The sequence below is a fragment of the Microcebus murinus genome, chromosome 15 (assembly GCF_040939455.1).
Source record: "Microcebus murinus isolate Inina chromosome 15, M.murinus_Inina_mat1.0, whole genome shotgun sequence".
NCBI lineage: Eukaryota > Metazoa > Chordata > Mammalia > Primates > Cheirogaleidae > Microcebus > Microcebus murinus.
Window position 1 is genome coordinate 25,305,103 of NC_134118.1, and position 19,895 is coordinate 25,324,997.

Genomic DNA, 19,895 nt, shown 5'->3' on the forward strand with positions numbered 1-19,895 from the left:
CATAGGCTTTTCTCAATCTTGCAATTACAAATAATGCTGCAGAGAATAAGCTTAAACACAATATAATCTCTCGGTGTGCAAGTATATCTCACACATTTATGGAAACGCTGCATCAAGGGTATATGTATAAACGATATGTGTATTTGAAATATTGGTAGATCTTGCCAAATTGTCCTCCATATCAGCCATGCATGGGGTATTGTCTGTGGAGAGCACAATTGAATAAGATCCTGAGCACACTTAACTAAACAGCTCTTTAGTTCATTCCCAGCCACAGCTATGAATTAAAATCAAGTGATATATGAAAACCGCAGGAAAAAAAATTTAAAACCAGCAATTCTTGTAATACCGGAATGTTGCCTTCTCTCAAAGAGGTGAGAGTGAGCAATCTTGGGCCTGGAAGGATAGTGAGGGGTACAGCGGAGAGATTTGTTGACCGGGCTTTGGGAGTGACCTCCTTTTGTGTATTGCCGAAAGTAAACATGCCAAGTAAACAAGAGTGGCTAACATTAATAGAAAAAATTGTAGCATTCAAGCCCTTATTAGTACGTATTTTTAATGCACAAATAGCACTTTTATATCAAGCTGTGATGGCCGAGTGGTTAAGGCGTTGGACTCGAAATCCAATGGGGTCTCCCCGCGCAGGTTCAAATCCTGCTCACAGCGTTCCTCACTGTTTTTCCCGAGTCACAAAACTCTCAGCTTTCCATCTTATTCCATTTGCAAACTGAGAGGAGAGCCGCCGCCTATCTCGAGCTCTGTGTTGGCCCGCCCACCTGTGCTCTAGGCCCGCTCTGCTTATTTCCGCCCTTACATCCCACTCCTCCAAGCAGGGCGACTGTGAACCCCCAGCACCCGGCGGTTCTTTCTTCGGCCCGTGGTCCACGGCCTCTTTACGGTCCAAAGCCTGGCACTTTGCGTTCAGAATAGCTGATCGTACACTGAGATCGCTGTACGTGAAAGCAGCGGCAGATCCCCATGGCAAAGAGAAACTGAGGAAATTTTGTTTCAAAAAATCTGGAATGAATCTGATAATAGAAATGTTACCAGCCTTGAACCGTTCTCCAGTATTAAAAACAAATCGATCAGGCTGATGGGAACCAAAAAGGTCGAGGATCATAAACATCCATTAGTATGTGCGTGCCAGGTGCTCTTAAAACTATTGTCTAGAATTGAGGAAATTGAAGCAAAAGAAGGATACACAACTTGGCCAAGGCAACAGATTTAGTAGGGAAGAGTCGGGATGAATCCCCTGTGCACCGTGGCTGCTCTCAGACCCCAAAAATTGGGCTTCTAGCGTGCAGAGGACAGGACCGCCCCACTTATAAATATTTTTGCATCTTCACGTGCTTGTTTCTTCACATTGAGCCAGTAAATAATAGTTACCCAATTTATCCAATAATGACCGGTATTCTATAATTTTTATAATGATATTAACTATGAGCTTCTAAGTTGCTGTGTGATTTTGGTCCTTAAAATGTTTACCTTTATTGAATTCTTGCATCTATTTTGCCTAATTTAGGGGAGGGAAAGTTGTTTCTTAATGTCTTTTCTGTTGCGTAGAGTCTGAAATTAATTTCTCCATAGTGAGTTATGATTCTTTGGAGGGTAAAATGGAAAACATGATTAATACCTCAAGAATGTATTTTATTTCATTTCTTTTTCATTATATCAAAATTTAAAAGTATATGGATCATTAATTACTGATCTACACCCAACATCAGTATCCAATACAAGTATATTTTTAAAAAGAAATTGTTTAATGAATGGATGGATGAACTCATTGTATAAATTAATGAAGCATTCACAAGTACAAACAATAGAAACAAACAGGCATATCAATGAAAAAATGAGGACAGTCACTCTACCACATAGTGATGTTCCTAAGTAGAAAATTTATTTCTAAATGTGTACATCTTAAGGGAATGTAACTTAGGTTGGCCACAAAGAAAAGCTGTCTGCTTTGCCAGAATCCACAAAGTCTTGTTCAATTCATTTGCGTAGTGAATCAATTCAACCCTAATGAATAAGAGCTAATCTACAGTAGTATCCAGGGTGGAGCTGGTGGTGCAATGGATAATGCATCTGACTATGGATCAATAGATTCTAGGTTTGACTCCTGACTGGTTCAGTCCTCTTTTTCCTTTCTTTTTTAAATACATATAGAAAAATATCTTCCCATGTACATTGTTCAAACTAGTAACAGGAACAAGTTCTTAAAGTCCTTCAGCAGAATTAAGTGAGGCTCTTCACCTTTCACAGTACTGCCACACAGTACAATCTTGACCATTAAGTCTGAGTGAATGCTCAAAGTATCTGAAATTTCATTCTTTTTATCTCCTTTCTTTTACTGATACTGAGAAAGAGTGTTGGCTGAAAGAGATGTCTGGAAAGACAACTTAAAAAGTCAAATAAATATTACTACACAGTAGAAAGAAATGAAGTTCTAATACATGCCACAACATGAATGAACCTTGAAAACATCTAAAAGTAACACATAAATGGAAAAAAACCCATAGCAACAGAGGTAAAGAATGCCTTTGACAAACTGACTAGTAGACTCTTCAGAGGCAAGAAAAGAATCAGTAAACTTGAAGATAGACCAATAGAAACTACCCAAACTGTAGCACAAAGAAAAAAAAGAACATTGGAAAGTTACTCATTAATGCCAAATGGTCTAAATATGTGCAACTAAAATTCTAGAAGGAGACAAGAAAAAGGGTAGGAAAAGTTTTAAAGAGACAATGACTGATTATTTTCCCAAAATAATGAAATATATCTAATCATATATCCAAGGACAGAGGACCCCAAACAGGATAAGCAGAAAGAAAAAAAAACAAAGCAAACCTATTTGTATCATATTCAAACTGCTGAAAAGCCAAAGAAAAAGAGATAATATTGAAGGCAGCCAAAAACCAAAAGACATACTACATGCAGCTAATTTAGAGCAGATTTCTCATTGGATATTAAGTATGCCAGAAGATAATGGAATGACACTTAAAGCACTGAGAGTGAAACAAAACAAAACAAAACAAAAACCTTTTAACTCAGAACTCTCTACCAAGCAAAACTTATTTTCCAAAAAGTAAGAAGAAATACAAAAATTTTCAGACAAACAAAAACTAAAGAATATATTACCAGCACACCTGGACAATAAGAAGTGTTATAAGAATTTTTTCAGAACAAAGACATTCTATAATAAAGACATCTGCACGCTGCCCAGTAGGATATTTTGGTAGAAATAGACCAGTTATTCTAAAATTTATATGGAAAACCAAAAGAAGCAAAATGGCCAATTATTATTAAGAAGAAAAACAAAGTTAGGTGACTCATACTAAGTAATTTCAAGATTGAACATACAGCTATAATAAAACAAGATGATGTAATATCAAAAAAAAGTATAGATATATAGATCAATACAACAGAAGGAAAGTCTAGAAATAGATTCTCATATATGTGGCCAACTGACTTTTGACAAAGTTGCAAAGGCAATTCAATGGAAAAAGGATAGTCTTTTCAGCAAATGGCACTAGAACAATCAGACATCCACATGCAAAAAACTTAAAAATTAAAAAAAGGAAACTCTTATTTTCACCCTCTTACTAAAATTAACTCAAAATGGGTCACTGATCTAAATATAAAACCTAAAATAATATAGCTTTTAGAAAAGATAGAAGAAAAAAATCTTTGTGACATTGGATTGCCATTATCCTCCCCACCCCAAAATTGATAAATTAGGTTTCATGCAAATGAAAAATTTCTCTGCAAAAGCCATTGTTGAGAAAATATGAAAAGACAAGTTTTACAATAACAAAAAACATTTGCAAAACACATATCTGATTAATGTAGTGTGTCCAGAATATATAGAGAACTCTCAGAACTCAAAAAGAAAAACAATTAAAAATGGACAAATATTTAAGCACACACTTTACAAAAAAAAAAAAAATACATATAGCTAACAAATAAACACACGAAAATATGCTTTAATCTTTAGGGAATGGAAATTAAAACCACAGTAAGACTAATACATATTCACTAGAATGGCTAAAAATTTAAAAGATTATTGAAAACACCAAGTATTGGTGCAGATGCTTAGGAACTTAAACTCTAATTGATTGCTGGTGGGAATTTAAAATGACTTTTGGAAACAATTTGGCAAAAGGGTAGAACACTACATAACAATACCCTAGACAACATCCTAGTTATGTTTTGGAGTGTTAAGACTCAAATGTGGGAATTGCTAAATCAGCTCTTATGTAAAGAACCTAGCTCCCAACTTTGTGCAAGAAATCTTCCTTGTGCAGTAAAAACACCCTGAATGACAAATCCACTGAGAATGGGACTGGAACCCACACAACCATACATCCATTGAATCTTAAGTCCAATGCCTCAACCACACCACTATCTCAGGTTTGACACCAAGTCTCACTAGGTTAGGATTTCTGATCTCTGGAAGATTGTGAATAATTTTACATCAGTGAAGCCTGAAATCAGGTTCAAAAGAGTGTACAAAGGAAACAAATCTTTGTAATGCTGCTCGAAAAGAAACAAATGAAAAACTTTATTTAATCAAGTATTATTTATTCAGAAATTTGGGCCATACATTATACTGGTGTTAGGGAAAAAACAATCCCTGATCTTAAGGACTTGCATTAAAATAAGGAATATTATTACCAAAAAGAGTAGGACAGGATGCTTCAGGAATACTCACTTTGTCATTACTTACTCTCACTCAAGAGAAAATACTTCTTTTGGTGTATCTGGAAAGAAAAAACAAAGGGGAAAAGGAAGTGGAGTAATAGAGGTGGGGAGAATGCAGCAGCATGAGCTGTGTCTCATGTCTCCACTTCATCAAAAGTAGAATTTACATTTGTTATTATTCATCTAAGAACACTGTCTTATCTGCTGAATCCAAATTCCCATTCTAAACCCGTTGTCCAAGTGAGGGCTTCACGTTTGGAACCAAAGGGTAGTTATAATGAAACAAGTTCTCCTGGGAGTGAGTTTCAAAAACCCTGGTACACACATATGAAGTTTGAATCCATGACGTTGATTTTAATAAGGGGGTATTTTAACCAAGCGTACTAATTGCCCCCAAATGAAACATTTTTCCTAAGTACCTGCTAAGTGCTGAGCACTGAACCACATGCACATAATCTACCAAGTCAGTAGGATATTGACAAACACTTCAGGGATGAAGTGGTGGGTTAAGAACTCATTAAAGCAGGTCCCAGATGAGTATCTGTGGATTGTGTTGAAATTCTGAGAAGACTTCTAGAACCTGAGATGAAATTAAATCCTGAAGCAGGGTTTGGAATAGAATTAATTTATAAACATTATAAAACATACATTGAGAGAAAAAAATAAATAAATACCTCCCTACTTTGTTATTTTGGTTACCAGAGGAAAGAACTACAATATGAGAGGGTTGTGTTAGTTGTACCACACGAGCACAGAAGGACCAAGGATAACTCTCCCCAGACTTAACACCACTGATGCAGAAAGAGTTCATAGCTCTTGGAAATTCAAAGAGCTTGCTAGGTTCACAAACACATCTTCCCCGGTGCCTGAGAAAGCTATGAAAAAGGAATGCATCATGATCCATCCAGATCAGGGTTCTGTCTTTGGCCTTCTAGATATTCTGTGCCAACGAGCAAAGAGATGTTCTGAGAGATTCTTGCCTTTGCATGTTGAGGGAAATCCAAGTCTGTCACTCTGCTGGGATCAGAGCTGAATTGGAAGGATTGAATGGTATGCTTTAAATTTCTTGTAGTATACAGGAAAGGACATACCAGAGAAAAGAATTCCCATACATTGACATACACAAGAGTTTTTATGTTATTCTATTATCATGATTTTTAACATGCACCATACAATAGAATCACCTGTGAATTTTATAAGATATATTTATCTAAATAATTTAAATATCTATACATCACAAATAAAAAAATAACTTTTAAAAAGAACTTTAAAAACACAAACAGTAAAGCAAAACCTTGTTATAGTTTGCTTCCTCTAAATCAATGATATTTTTGATGGACGCCACAATGGAAAAGTAAATAGACAGGTATGGAAAAAGTAGAAGATAACTGAAATATTTAGCAATGACAAGAACTTAATACACATCATATAGTAAGAAGCCATGAAAATCAGCAAGCTCAGATAGCATGCTCAATAGAAAATGGATAAAGACATTTTCTACTGAGGCAGGAAATGGTTAAAGACAATAGGATACTCATCAAACCCAGGGTAGAGAAGAAGAATCTGAAAAGACTAACAAAAATTTTAAACCCTTAATATTATTAGTAATATATAAAATGCCAAATAAAAGGAGATATTACTCTGACCACATTAGATTGGATGAATTAGAAAGCTAGATGTGTAAATTATTGCAGGAATAGGGATATAACAGCCCTCCTACCCTGCTGGTGAAAGTTTTGTTTTTTGGTTTTTCAATGTTTAGTAATTTTTTATTAAATGACAGACAATAACTCCCTAATCCAAAATAGGGCCTTCCCAAATGAGAATTATCACACTGTCAATGGTCTCAATGGTATCTGAGCTATATAAAGAATGAAAAAAATATGCAGACATACTTGACATTTTACAAGGATGTCAAAGAAGTCTTCATCAGGCTCTTTATTGTCATTAGTCATTAGGTGGCTAAGTACTGACTGATTGTTGTTTTGTGTTAGATGAAGCCCTGGCAAATTATTGAAACTGGCCCTATGGTCATCCAGACAGCAGCTCTGTGAGCTGGCAAGAAAATCTAAAAGCTCATCCAGGGGCTTTAGAGGATAGGAGATATCACAGAAACAGATGGTGTTTTTAGCATCATTTGGGGAGGAGTAGAAGTTGTTGTTGAAGCTGTATGGCAGTTCTTTTCTTGTACATAACATCTCTGATCATTCATCCTATTGCTTTGAAATTGGCTTAATAAGTCTAAGAATGCTTCATCTCCAATAGTACCTGCACTGATTTTCTTCTGAGAATTTGGAATTTGGTGCTCAATAGAATTACTGGCATCTTGGAGAACTTTAGTGGAAGAAATAGCTTTACATGTTTTCACTGTCAGTCTGTTGATAAAGAGTAGCTTTGAAGAAGGTTTGGCAGTAAGAGGTTTTTGTTTACCAAGAATGTCACTGTTCCAGTTCTGTAACCTTTTCTGGTGTTAACTTCATAAGTCCCATATTTTCCATACTGTGTCAGCATCCCAACTTGGGGAATGCCCCATGCAAACTGTTATCAATTTCAATATTTTCAGACATTATAGAATTATTTGTGATGTAGCTCAGAGCAAGAACTGTTTGAAGATCTGAGAGATTCAGTCATGCTGTTAGTTCACCACTTCTATCCTCACCCACTCTTGAAATCTCCAGGTGCTTTTCAGCAAAATGCATTGCTTGGTCATGATTTCCTAGAGCTGTGTATGCATTTCCTAAGTTTCAACGTGCTCTTCCTTCACCAGTTCTATCATTTAGCTCTTCAGCAATTGCTAAGTGTTTCAGATGATAATCAATGGCCTTTTCATAGTCTTGAAGTAGTTCCCAAGATTGTAATAAGACTGTGTTTCTACAGCTCTGTCTTTAAGCTGCCAAGCCAATAGTAGTGTCTTCTTTTAGTATTCAGAGGCAGTTTCAAATTCACAAGAAATATATATGCATTTGCAAGGTAGCTATGTGCTCTTCTTTCAGCTGCTTTATCTCCAAATTCTTTTGCAAATTCTTTTGCAATAAGGAGATGTGGCTCTTGTGCTATAACTGCATCCCTAAGTTTCCAACAAGGGAATGTGTGTTTCCAAGGTTTCCAAAGGCACATCCTTGGGCTGCTTTGTCACCCAAAAAGTCATTAATGATAGGTTTTCCTCATAAAAATCCACAGCTGCCTGCGGAATGTTTCTCATTTCTTCTGGAAATTCTCCTCCATCCTGGGGACCAGGGCAGCCAAAACTTTTACCTTTAGCATGATACATATTTTCAAGATTGTAAAGTGTTCTTGCTACTCCCATCTTGTCATTAAGCTCTCTGGAAATATCTAGGTGTCGCTGACAACAAATGATAGCTTCATCAAAATTCCCAAGAACTTTTAAGGTGTTTCCCAGATTACTACTAGCTTTGGCTTCCTCCAACTGGTCTCCAATAGTCCTTGTAAGAATTAAATCATGATGGTGGTATTCTAATGTTTTGGCATAATCATGCAAATAGAAATAAGCATTGCCCAGCTGGCTGTAAATAGCACTAAGTGTTTTTAGGTCTTCAGTTCCAACTTGAACTGCAACTTCAAAGAATGACATGCCAATGCAGCAGTCTCCTATTTACATAGACGTTCCCCCTTCCAAGGCCAGCTGTAGGCAAGAAGCTTTCATTCTGTAATGAACATGAAAAGAATGGTCTTCCCTCATGTTTATCAAATTTTCTTCTATTGAGTCATACTACAGGCTCAGTAAACTATGAAATTATTTTATTTATGCCAATTCAGTTCTTTACAATGTAGAATTGTTTGCTGGACATTGTCCAGTTAGTATATTAATGAGTTGATGTTAATGTGTCCTAAGCTCCTGCTTCTTTTTTATTAATAATGAAAGGAGATCAATGTCAAACAGCTTAAAGTTTCAAAATGTACCCCAAATCCTTGCACCTCTGGCCTTTCAGCAGCACTTCAGCAACATTTTCTCATTTTAACATCTTCAAACAGGAAAGCAACTCAGTGCTCATACTGGTGCAAGCTGCTTCTCAGCCAGAGTTTCTGGTTCCCAAACCAGATGCACAAGATGTCCTGCTATTGAAAGTTTATATTGATGCAGCCATTGTGGAAAGCAGTTTAATACTTTTTAACATTATTCACACCCAACAATCTAGATATTCTGCTCCTAGGTGTATATCCCTCCCCCCAGTATCACAAAGTACAGATTGTATCATATGTGAATATTAATCACAGCATTATTTTTGATTTTTCATAACCAGATTCAACCTTTATGCCATCATTGAACAGTAGATAGGTAAAGTGTGATAAATGTATAATATTAAATATTACACAACCGTGAGATATAACAGAGTATATGTACATGTAACAATGCATATAAACCTTAAAAGTTTTTTTAAAAAGATACTGGACACAATAAGCTTTTTCCCTCTGTTAACATTAATTATTCTGCTCTCCGGCCTTCAAAATCTTGCTGCTGCTCTCCACTTTCTGGACTTTTTGTATTTGTGTATTTATGCCTTTAAATATCCATAATGCACTGTATAGTGTAGCTTAGAATAGAGAGAAAACAAATGCTGTCCTTAATTTGCCACCATTATAATTAGATCTATCTCTGACTGACTATAATTTTTCATCACTGTGGAACCCAAAGATTAGTAAAATAGTGGGTGGTGACAGGGAACCACCATTTATACTGGGATCAAAATACTAAAAAGACTAGAAATTTATTTTTATGTCAAATTTTCCTGCCTCATGTCATGACTCACCATTTCAATCTAATGAGGTTAAACTGAAGGGACACATATCACATCTAAGACATAATCAAACCTCATCTGTAAGCTTCTTGTTATTTCTAATCACTCTAACTTCTGACAAATACTGGCTCAATTACCACTGTATTCTCTCCCCTACTGCTCCAACTTTTCAGAATATAGAGTTTTAAAAAAGAACCTATATGAGCTACCTTAGGAAGACACAAATGGGACTATCCTCTATTTCTGAGCATTAATTTGCCTCTATGGTGCTGAACTCAAGGTTTGCTCATGCCATCTATATCCCTGGTCTTTTCTTTATTGGCTGAAGCTAGCAGCATTCCACATTTCCATCACTTCCACAATAGTCCCAGAAGTCAGCTATTTGTTCTGTATTCCAAGAGAATGTTTAGCAATTACTGGCACTCAGGCTTTGTTGAAATGGTTTTAGGGGGTCCCTTATTGTAGCCAGAAGAAAATGAGAGAATGCCAGCCAGACTCCGGAACCCTATAGTCCACTGTCACAGGTATCTAGATAGGAAAAATTGTAAAACAACTCCTTGGTAGAGGAGGAGGAGGAGGAGGAGGAGGACAAAGACTTTCTATTATAAAGATATCTGCACCCAAACTAGGTCATTCTGCATATAACACACAAGTGACAACCACTGCACTAAGGTACAATGCCACTGCTGAGGAGGACAGGTAAAATGCTAGAAACAGTGGAAGACAAACAACAAATAAGCTACAGTCAACAGATCCATGGACAGTCTCATCACAAGCTCAGATAAAGAGGTTATTTTAAGTGCTAAGTAACCTTATATGCCTCTTCCTTGGCACAAGTTTGAAAGGCTCATCAGTTAGAATGTATAGGGGAAAGGTTAAGTTTAGATGTTCAAAACTGAACTCTTGATTTTTACCTGCTTCTTATGTATTCATTCATTCAAGGGGTATTAATTGAATCTCTATTATAAGCCAGGGCCTGTTAAGTAGCTGGGAATAAGCAGTGAACACAACAAATGAAATAGCCGTTTACTTATGGAACCAGTTCATACTAGTTTTAGTTCCTAGCAAATAGTAGTTGCTGATTAAATATGCCTTTCTTCAATGAAAATCTTTACATAGCAGAACCTTTTATCAACTCTTCTTCAGGATCAGTAAAATTTGATCTGGATATTTTTCACTATGCTATGTATGAGACAATTATGGACAAGGAAGCTGCCAATACTGATACATGAAATGGCAAAAAATACGCATAGAGTTAGAAGCATATATACATAGTCATGTATGTGTGTGTGTATATATATATATGCACACACACATTTATTAACAATGAGCATATGGAGAGTATAGATATTTGCTCACTGGTAAATTGGCCCTAGCGAATAAAGTTTTTCTGTCATGATTTTAAACTTCCCTAAACTCAGGTGTATATTTCTTGTTATTCGCCTTTGCGTGAACACTGCCTCTGTCTTTTGTTTCAAACCTCAAGAAAATGTCTCCTCTAGGTGTTAAGTGGGAGTTTGAATGAATCTCACTACCAAGTTCCTGATAGGCTGCTAGAATAAAGAGAAAAACTCTCAAGTCGACATCCTGCCTAATTTTTCGTATGCGAGCCTAGAAATAAGCATACAACATACCATGAAATTTCTTGATATAAAATTTCTCAGAAGACTGCTTGCGATTTCCTTGTGTGGTGCTTGTGAAGAAAGTGGGGCTGCAAGAGTAGTATTTATTTGACTATGAGTTATTGGGTTTTGAAGCTATTGATTCTATTAAATAAAAATAGGATAGTATAGGGAAATTGCCGCTCTGTGGGTGAAAAAAAAATCTAAAGGACAGCATAAATTTAAGGTTCATTTTAACTAATTTATAAATGTAACAAGAGCAAGGCAAGCGGGTTTCCGTAGTGTAGTGGTTATCACGTTCGCCTAACACGCGAAAGGTCCCCGGTTCGAAACCGGGCGGAAACAGAGCTGAGGCTTCATTTTTCAAACCTCACCTTGCCTTCACTTGTGTTCATGTCACATCCCTTCCACTGAATGACTTTGGAAATACTGCACTTGGCTGTGCTTGGCCGACGGTAGAAAAGGTGCAGTACTTCTGTTGGGTCAGGAACAGAGTGAACAGCCCTGAGGCAGAAGTGTGGTTGCTGTTTGCACGGAGGATCAAGGAGTCAATTGTTAACTGCAGCAGAGTGAGCCCAATCGAGAGTAGTAGGAGTATGCAGAGAGGTAACAGAATGGAGGCCACTTTTAAAGGAGGTTGGCCTTTACTCTGATAAAATGAGATGTTAGGTTTCAAGCAGTGAATTGATTACAAGGGACTTAAATTTTTAAAAGGTCTTTCTGCCAGCTCTGTGGAGAAAATTTTGTAGTGATAAAAAAATGTAATCTAGGAGATCTGTTAGGTTTGGACAGGATGGTGGCAGTCGAGGTGGTAAGAAGTACAGTCTGGATATATTTTAAATGTAGAACCAAAAGGAATTTCAGAAAGAAATGGATGTGAGGAGTGAAAGAATAGAATCAGTGATGGCTTCGAAGTTTTTTTCCTGAGAAATGAAGGGATGGAGCTGCCATTAACTGAAATGGGAAAGACTGGACATAGCAGGATTATTAGGGGAAAATTGGGAGTTCAATTTTAGATATGCTCAAACATCCCAGTGTAATGCTGAGGAATCAGTTGATTATACAAATCTGAACTTTAATGAAGTGGTCTAGACTGCAGATTCAAATTTGTGAGTGGTAGTTAAAGAATCTCCCAACCCCCTCCCTTTTTTTTTTTTTTATTTATTTTTTTTGAGACAGTCTCCCTTTGTTGCCTAGGCTAAAGTGGAGTGGCTTCATCATAGCTCACTGCAACCTCAAACTCCTGGGCTCAAGCGATCCTCCTTCCTCAGACTACAGGTGTGGGCTGCCCCACTCGGCTAATTTTTTAATTTTTTCTATTTATTGAAGGGGGGGGGTGTCTCACTCTTGCTCAGGCTGGTCTTGAAATCCTTACCTCAAGTGATCCTTGGGCTGACAACATGCTTGTCCTGCCTTGATCCCGCCCCTGCCTGACAGTATGCTTGGATTACAGGTGTGAGCCACTGCACCTGGTCTATAGACATTATTTAAGTTGTGAAAATAAATAAATGAGTGTATATAGAAAGATACAAGGACCAACCCCTGAAACATTCCACCATAAAGCTGGCTGATGAGAAGAGGAGAAACAAAGGCTATTTAGAAGGAGGAGCCAGAGAGGTAGAAAGACAATCAGGACTGCAGTGTCTTGTAAGTCAAACAAAGAAAATGTTTTAAGGAGGATAGTGTGCCTATTGATCCTGAGAAGTCAAGACAAATAAGGACTTGGGAGTGATCATTGATCTTAGACATGTAGAGGTCATTGGTGGTCTTGACCAGAAGTTTTCATTAAGTGGTAATGCAAAAAAAAAAAAAAAAAAAGCCTGAAGATAGTAGATTTTAAAAAGAATGGTAGGAGAGAAACTGCAGATAGTAAATTTGGGTAACACTTTATAGGAGATGTTTTTATAAAGTTATCTGAAAAATGGGACACTAGCTAGAGGAAAATGATGAGTCAAGAGAAGCTTTTTTAAGATAGGGGTCAAATGGCATATTTGAATTTTCATGGGAATAACCCATTAGGGGAAAATTGCTGAACTCAATGCAGATAAAACTCTCTTTAAGTTATTAGTAATTCACTCATCGGAGTATGAGAAAATTACTGTCCCTTAAGGAGAATGTGGAATGTTTCTAAGTTTTGTGATAGCAACATGTGACCAGTAGATCTTGATTTTATGTTTGTTTCTGTTATTTTGCCTTTTCAAAACAAAGATGCATGAAGACTCATTCTATTAATAGAATAGCTATGCTAAAATTTAAGTTGGTAGAAGGAATCATGAGACGTCCACTATGGAGTAACAGACTTGGCAGTCCACTAGCTTACCATGTCATTGATGTCATTTAATAAATACTGCTTCACCTTCAGTCTGCTATCACAAAAGTGATCTATGCTCTTTGAAAGTGGCTGTATCCTCTAAGGTGTAATGCTGATGCTCAACCTCAAGCCATGTGTAATTAGGCCAGACCTCTCAAAGGCAGTCAAACCATGGGCTGGCAAGTGATCTGTGAGGATACCTATGAGCTAGTCTTCAATAAAAATCTCTGCCCCAAAAGAGATTCAAGTCATTATACAAGTAGTACACATGGATTTCTAGGAGGGAAATTGAAACTAGAAAAAACAGATAGTAGACAGAGACATAATAGGTCCAAAGAGAAGATGACACTGAAAGATTTAGTAATTCACATTATTCCCCACTTGCTAGAATATAGATCAACGAACTACTGCTCTTGAGTGAAATCAAAAAAATGTAGACCTTCTATAGATCTTTCTAAATTAAGAGAGCCTTCTAGCTGAAATATAGGTGACCTTATTCCTAAGGTCACCCGATTTAGGCTCTGACTCTACCTAACTCCCAAATATTGGAAGGAGGGAAGAGAGAGGGGGAATGAATACCAAATAGGTCCTCCTATGAACTTAAAGAAAAGGGAAATGTGCCTTTCCAGTTCTAATGACCCAACACATCTAGAGGGCCGGACCTGAGGTAACGTTTGCTCCTCTCTCCCATCTTCTCTTCAAGCATGTGTCTTCTTTTCTTTAGACAAAGAATTTAATCACTCATTCATTTGGTAGATATTTATTGAATGTATACTATGTGTCCATTACTGCACGAGGATAACACTGGGATAACACCAATAAACAAAATAGAAATGTCTTTCCTTTCTAGTGGCAGGGTTATGGAACCTTTTTTTAAAAAAGTAAAGTCTATATAAAATACTAGATGATGTGATAATAAATGTCAAGGAGAAAAGTTAATCAAGGATGGATATTAGGGTTAAGTTTTTATTTTCAGTTTCTAAATAGAGTGAATATTAGTGATATTTATGCAAAAGTCTGAAGAAAGGAAATGAATTAGCTATGGGGATATCTAGGTAAAGTCATTCCAGACATAGGAAATAGTGCCCACAAAAATACTGATGTGAAGTTTACCTTGCGCATTATAAGAATAGTAAAGAATGAGATTTGAGAACAGTTCTGCAAAAAAATAAAAAAATAAAAAAAAGAATAGTAAAGAGGCAAACTTTGTTGGAGTAGAATGAATGCTATTTTAACATACATATCAGTTATTTATTGTCACTACTTAACAAACCACCTCAATTCAGTAACTTAAAACAATTAGAACCTATTTAGCATACTAGTCTGTGGTTTATGAATAGGTTGGGATTGACCAGACTGTGTCCAAACTGGGCTAACTCTGAGTTATTGTCTGATGAATAATAATCAGTCACTGGCCACACATCTCTTATTATCCAGCATGCTAAACCCAGGCAAGTTCTTCTGGCAATGGCTAAGGGCAAAAGCAAGCAGAAAAACAAACAACTACAACAAAAAAACCCAAGAAACAAAAACTAGAGCTAATGAGCAATTGTAGCAAGGTTGCAGGATACAAAGTTGATATACAAAAGTGAATCATTTTGCTATTTACCAGCAATGAACAGTGGAATTTGAATTAAAAACACAATACCGGCCGGGTGTGGTGGCTCACACCTGTAATCCTAGGACTCTGGGAGGCTGAGGCAGGTGGATCATTTGAGCTCAGGAGTTCAAGACCAGCCTGAGCACCCTGTCTCTACTATAAATAGAAAGAAATTAGCCAAACAACTAAAAATAGAAAAAAATTTAGCTGGTCATGGTGGAACATGCCTGTAATCCCAGCTACTCAGGATGCTGAGGCAGGAGGATCACTTGAACCCAGAAATTTGAAGTTGCTGTGAGCTAGGAGGCTAATGCCACAGCACTCTAGCCCAGGCAACAGAGTGAGACTCTATCCCAAAGTAATAAGTAAATAAAATAAAAACACAATACCATTTCATGAAGGCTAAAAGTAACTACCTTGGATGCTAGCCTCTAAGACTCCTACTTTATCTATTGTTACCATAAATCTTGCCGTTAGGCATATTCACATAGCATTCTTCCCTTTTCCTAAGGGTTGACTTCAACTGCCCCACACTCCTTCCCTATAATGTAGAAGCTCTGTGGGGTAGGGGCCAGCTACCACCATCTTCTCTTGCAGCTGCCTGGAACATGCTTTCTTTTGTAAGCCCCTCTTAAATGTTTCTTTTTGAGAAATTGGATGTGTCAGCCTCTTTCTTTGGCACCTCAGCTTTCTCAGACTCTGAGCACAGGTTTGCACAGAGCTGCTCGCTAAGGAACGCATTTACATTAGCACCTCCCAAACACTTAGGTATAAATTTAACAAAACATATACAAGATCAATATGAGAAAAACTACAAAAGTCTGATGAAAAAAATCAAAGACCAACTAAATAAATAAAGAGATAGTCCATGTTCATGAATAGGAAGACTCAAATTGTCAAGATGTCAGTTCTTCCCAAATTGATCTATAGATCCAATGCAATCCCAATCAAAATCCTAGCAAGTTATTTCATGGATATTAACAAATTTACTCTAAAGTTTACATGGAGAGGCAAACAGTCAACAAAATATAGAATTAGAAGAACAAAGTCAGAAAACTGACACTATCCAACTTTAATACTTACTATAAAGCTATAGTAGTCAAGGTAGTATATAGCACTGGTGAAAGAAAAGACAAATGTATCAGTGGAACAGAATATAGAGCCCAGAAATTGACTGACACATATATAGTCAATTGACCTTGACAAAGAAGGAAAGGCAATACAATAGATGCAAGATAATCTTTTCAACAAATGGTGCTGGAACAACTTAATATCCACCTGCAAAAAAATAAATCTAGATTCAGACCCTATACCCTTCAGAAAAATTAACTCAAAATGTATCATAGACCTAAATGTAAAAGCAAAACTATAAAATCTCTAAAATATAACATAGGGAAAAAATCTAGAGGACTTGGGTGTGGTGGTGACTTTTTAAATACAATGCTGAAAGCATTATCCATGAAATAAATTACTGACAAAGTAGACTTTATTAAAGTTAAAAATGTCTGCTCTGCAAAAGACTCTGTCGAGAGAATGAGAAGACAAGCCACAGACTGGAAGAAAATATTTTAAAACTCAGATACTATAAAGTACTGTTATCCAAAATATACAAAGATCCTTAAAACTCAACAATAATAAAATGAACAACTTAATTTAAAAATGGACAAAAGATCTGAACAGATACCTCACCAAAGAAGATGTACATATGGCACATAAGCATAGGAAAAATGTTCAACATCATAGGTCATTAGGGTATTGTAATTTAAAACAACAATAAGGCATCACTACATTCTATTAAAATGGTAAAAATCCAAAACACTGACAACAAATGCTAGCAGGGATGTGGAATAACAGGAACTCTCATGCCTTTCTGATGGGAATGAAAAATGGTACAGCCACTTTGGCAGACACTGTGGTGGTTCCTTATAAAACTAAACACATTTTTACCATATAATCCATCAATCACACTCCTTGGTATTAACCCAGAGGAGCTGAAAACTTATGTCCACACAAAAACCTGTACACAGATGTTTATAGCAGATTTATTCATAATTGCCAAAACTTGGAAATAGTCAAAATGTCCCTCGGTAGGTGAATGTACAAATAAACTGTGGTACATTCAGACAATGGAATATTATTCTGCCCTAAAAATAGTGCACTATCAAGCCATAAAAAGACATAGAGGAAACATAGATGCATATTACTAAATGAAAGAAGAAAATCTGAAAAGGCTGCATATTGTCTGATTCTAACTATATAACATATAGAAAAGACACAAAATTATGGAGATGGTAAAAAGATTGGCGGGTGCCAGAGGTTAGGGGAGGAAGGAATAAATAGGCAGAGCACTGAGTATTGTTAAGGCAGTGAAATTATTCTATATGAAACTATAATAGTGGATACATGCATTATATATCTTTCCAAATTCACAGACTATATAACTTAAAAAGTGAACCCTAATGTGAACTATCAATTTTAGGTGACAATGATGTGTCTATGTAGGTTCACAAATTGTAACAAGTGTACCGCACTGGTGCAGCTTGTTGATAGTAGGAGTGTTGGGGGCTGATTCTGGTGTTATGCCTTATACTAATCATTCACTATAGCCTGTAATGTACATGTGCTGTCTAACGCAGCAATAGTCAGCATTTTCTTCAGACACAATTGCTGCCCTGTAACATGATAAGAGGCCTGAGTTGTTGCACATAAGCAAATGCTCCCAACTCCCACATGGAGGGCCGCGTGGTGAGAGTCTGAAGGCCATCAGAACAAGAACAAGAAGAACTCTCCTAAGAACTGGCCCCCGATTGATGGTTGGTAGTCAATGACGGGTAAGACTCCCCGAGTGGGGGGTGACCTAAGACAGGCACAACCGTGGGGGCCAGCGAGGAGCCGCCACCTGGGATTGAGACCAAGAAGCATTTCAAATGGCTGCATTGTTTTATGTTGCCTATCTTGGCCTTGGCTTTTGAGCACCTTAACTTTAGTAACCGTTTGAGGTATAAAAACATGAGACCATTGTTCCCTTATGATACAACTCCAGAATTGACTGATATCACTGCTATGCTCAGTTGCTCACATACAAAAAAACTAACCTTGGGTCTGGGGGGTATAAAAATAAAGCGACCAGTGTATAGGACACTCGAGTCATTATCACATCTGTGTGCATCTGTGTCGTTATTTTAAGTTCTGTGTTCATCCCCCATCCTGTAATCAGGCCATGTCAAGGGGAGTTTGGGGGGGATACAAGGCAGGGTGTGTATGAGAACTCTCTGCACTTTGACCCAATTCTGCTGTGAACTTAAAACTACTCTAAAAAAATGAAGTCTATTTAAACAAAAAAACCCCAAAAGCAAGCAGAATAAGCAAAGGGCTTGTTCTACAATCTTTTTTGTCACGTTTGCTAATAGTTCATTGACCAAAGTCATAGTGTTCTGCTCAGACAAAGAATGGAAGGGTACTATAAGGTCATGCAAAAAACAGCATGGGAATGGGAAGAATTGGATCATTATTTCAATAAAACCACCAGAATGTAGCCAGTTATTTCTGGTTGATTTGATTCAAAAAGGTAAAAGTGAAAATAATTTTCTTTTTTTTTAAAATAATTTTCTTTATTACCCATTTATATATGCTCAACATACCTTCCAGTTTTTATCTAACTCCACCATCACCCAAAACCATGATTATGGCCACATCCCTAACCCTTACCCATCCTCACTTTGTCCTTAACTCCATCTCAGCTGTTCATCCCATCACTGAACTGAAAGCTAAGGAAGGTTGCTGGGAAATAGGCTAAGAGACGAGATAGATTTTAGGAGTATTGCAGGGCTTTGCCTTGAAGGAATCTGTCGACATGTTAGTTCACAGAATACAAGCTGCTTCCAACAAGGGAGGCACTGTCAGAGGACGTTTGCAAAGCAACAGTTCTCTGCTATCGACCATTGCCTTGAGCTTTTTTGCAAGGCAGAAGCTTGGTTTGGGTCCTTGGTGGAGAAACTGATTAAAATGCCTGCCTAGGTAGGATCAAGATGGCAGACAAGAAACACCGCCAGAAAGAGTGTCTCTGCAGAAAAGACAGATTCTAGCAGAAATTAGAAAAAAGAAGCAAGAAGGCAAGCATACAGCAGACGAGGGCCGGAAGGAGGGGTATCTGAGACCCCGGGAGACTCCACGGGAGGAGGCTGTGGAGGAGAACTGGAAGCTGAGACCGCCGGACCAGCCTGGAGACCAGCGGGAAGGGTAGGTGGATAAATCACCTTTCCCCTCCCCTGCATTTGGGACTGCTGGTAGGCTTCCCAGCGGGTGGAGAGACCTGCGGACACCAGCCCAGAGACGGCCACCGCCAGCTAGCGGTGAGCCTGTAGCGGACACGGCACCAAACTCCCAAATCTCTCGGAGCACCTCCATGTGCACAGACCCGAGCCACGTGGCAGGCACCATATTGCCTCCTCCTCCCCTCCGCCGACCCTACCCACGGCTGCCCAGAGAGACAATACAGCCACCAGCCGGAGGCATCACCAGGGAACGGGACCTTCCCTTTTGGGACCCTACAGCTGACTAAGGGGAACTCAGACTGTGAGTGCCCTACCCACCACCCCTCCCAGGTGCTGCTGGCACGGTGTTCCCAGGAGAACAGTGCCGACTCAGAGGCTGAGAGACACAGACACAGCTTGGGCTCCCTGTGGGTGAATTGGGACCTGAACTCCTCTCCCTGGTGGGGATACAGTTTGAACTCTGGGTCCCAGAGGTTGGACCTGCAGACCAGATCCCATGCACCGAGGTCTAGCATTCCCCGGGGCACAGAAGGGATATTTGTAAACAGCCTGCTGAAGTGTGTGTGCCTCCAGGGGCAGATCAGCGTCCTAGAGGGCAACCCTCCAATCAAAGGGAGGCTGTGCGCCCAG

At 38.0% G+C, this 19,895-nt stretch overlaps 2 non-coding genes and 1 pseudogene across 2 annotated transcripts; 2 read left to right on the top strand and 1 right to left on the bottom strand.

The window, feature by feature from the left end:
* Positions 1–584: 584 nt before the first annotated feature.
* TRNAS-CGA (transfer RNA serine (anticodon CGA)) lies at positions 585–666 on the top strand. The gene has a single exon. It is a non-coding gene; the product is annotated as a tRNA-Ser (tRNA).
* A 4-nt stretch (positions 667–670) lies between these two features.
* On the bottom strand, positions 671–8,401 carry LOC105858667 (G-protein-signaling modulator 2 pseudogene; annotated as a pseudogene).
* Positions 8,402–11,352: 2,951 nt separating this feature from the next.
* Positions 11,353–11,425, top strand: TRNAV-AAC (transfer RNA valine (anticodon AAC)). The gene has a single exon. It is a non-coding gene; the product is annotated as a tRNA-Val (tRNA).
* The last annotated feature ends 8,470 nt before the right edge of the window (positions 11,426–19,895 follow it).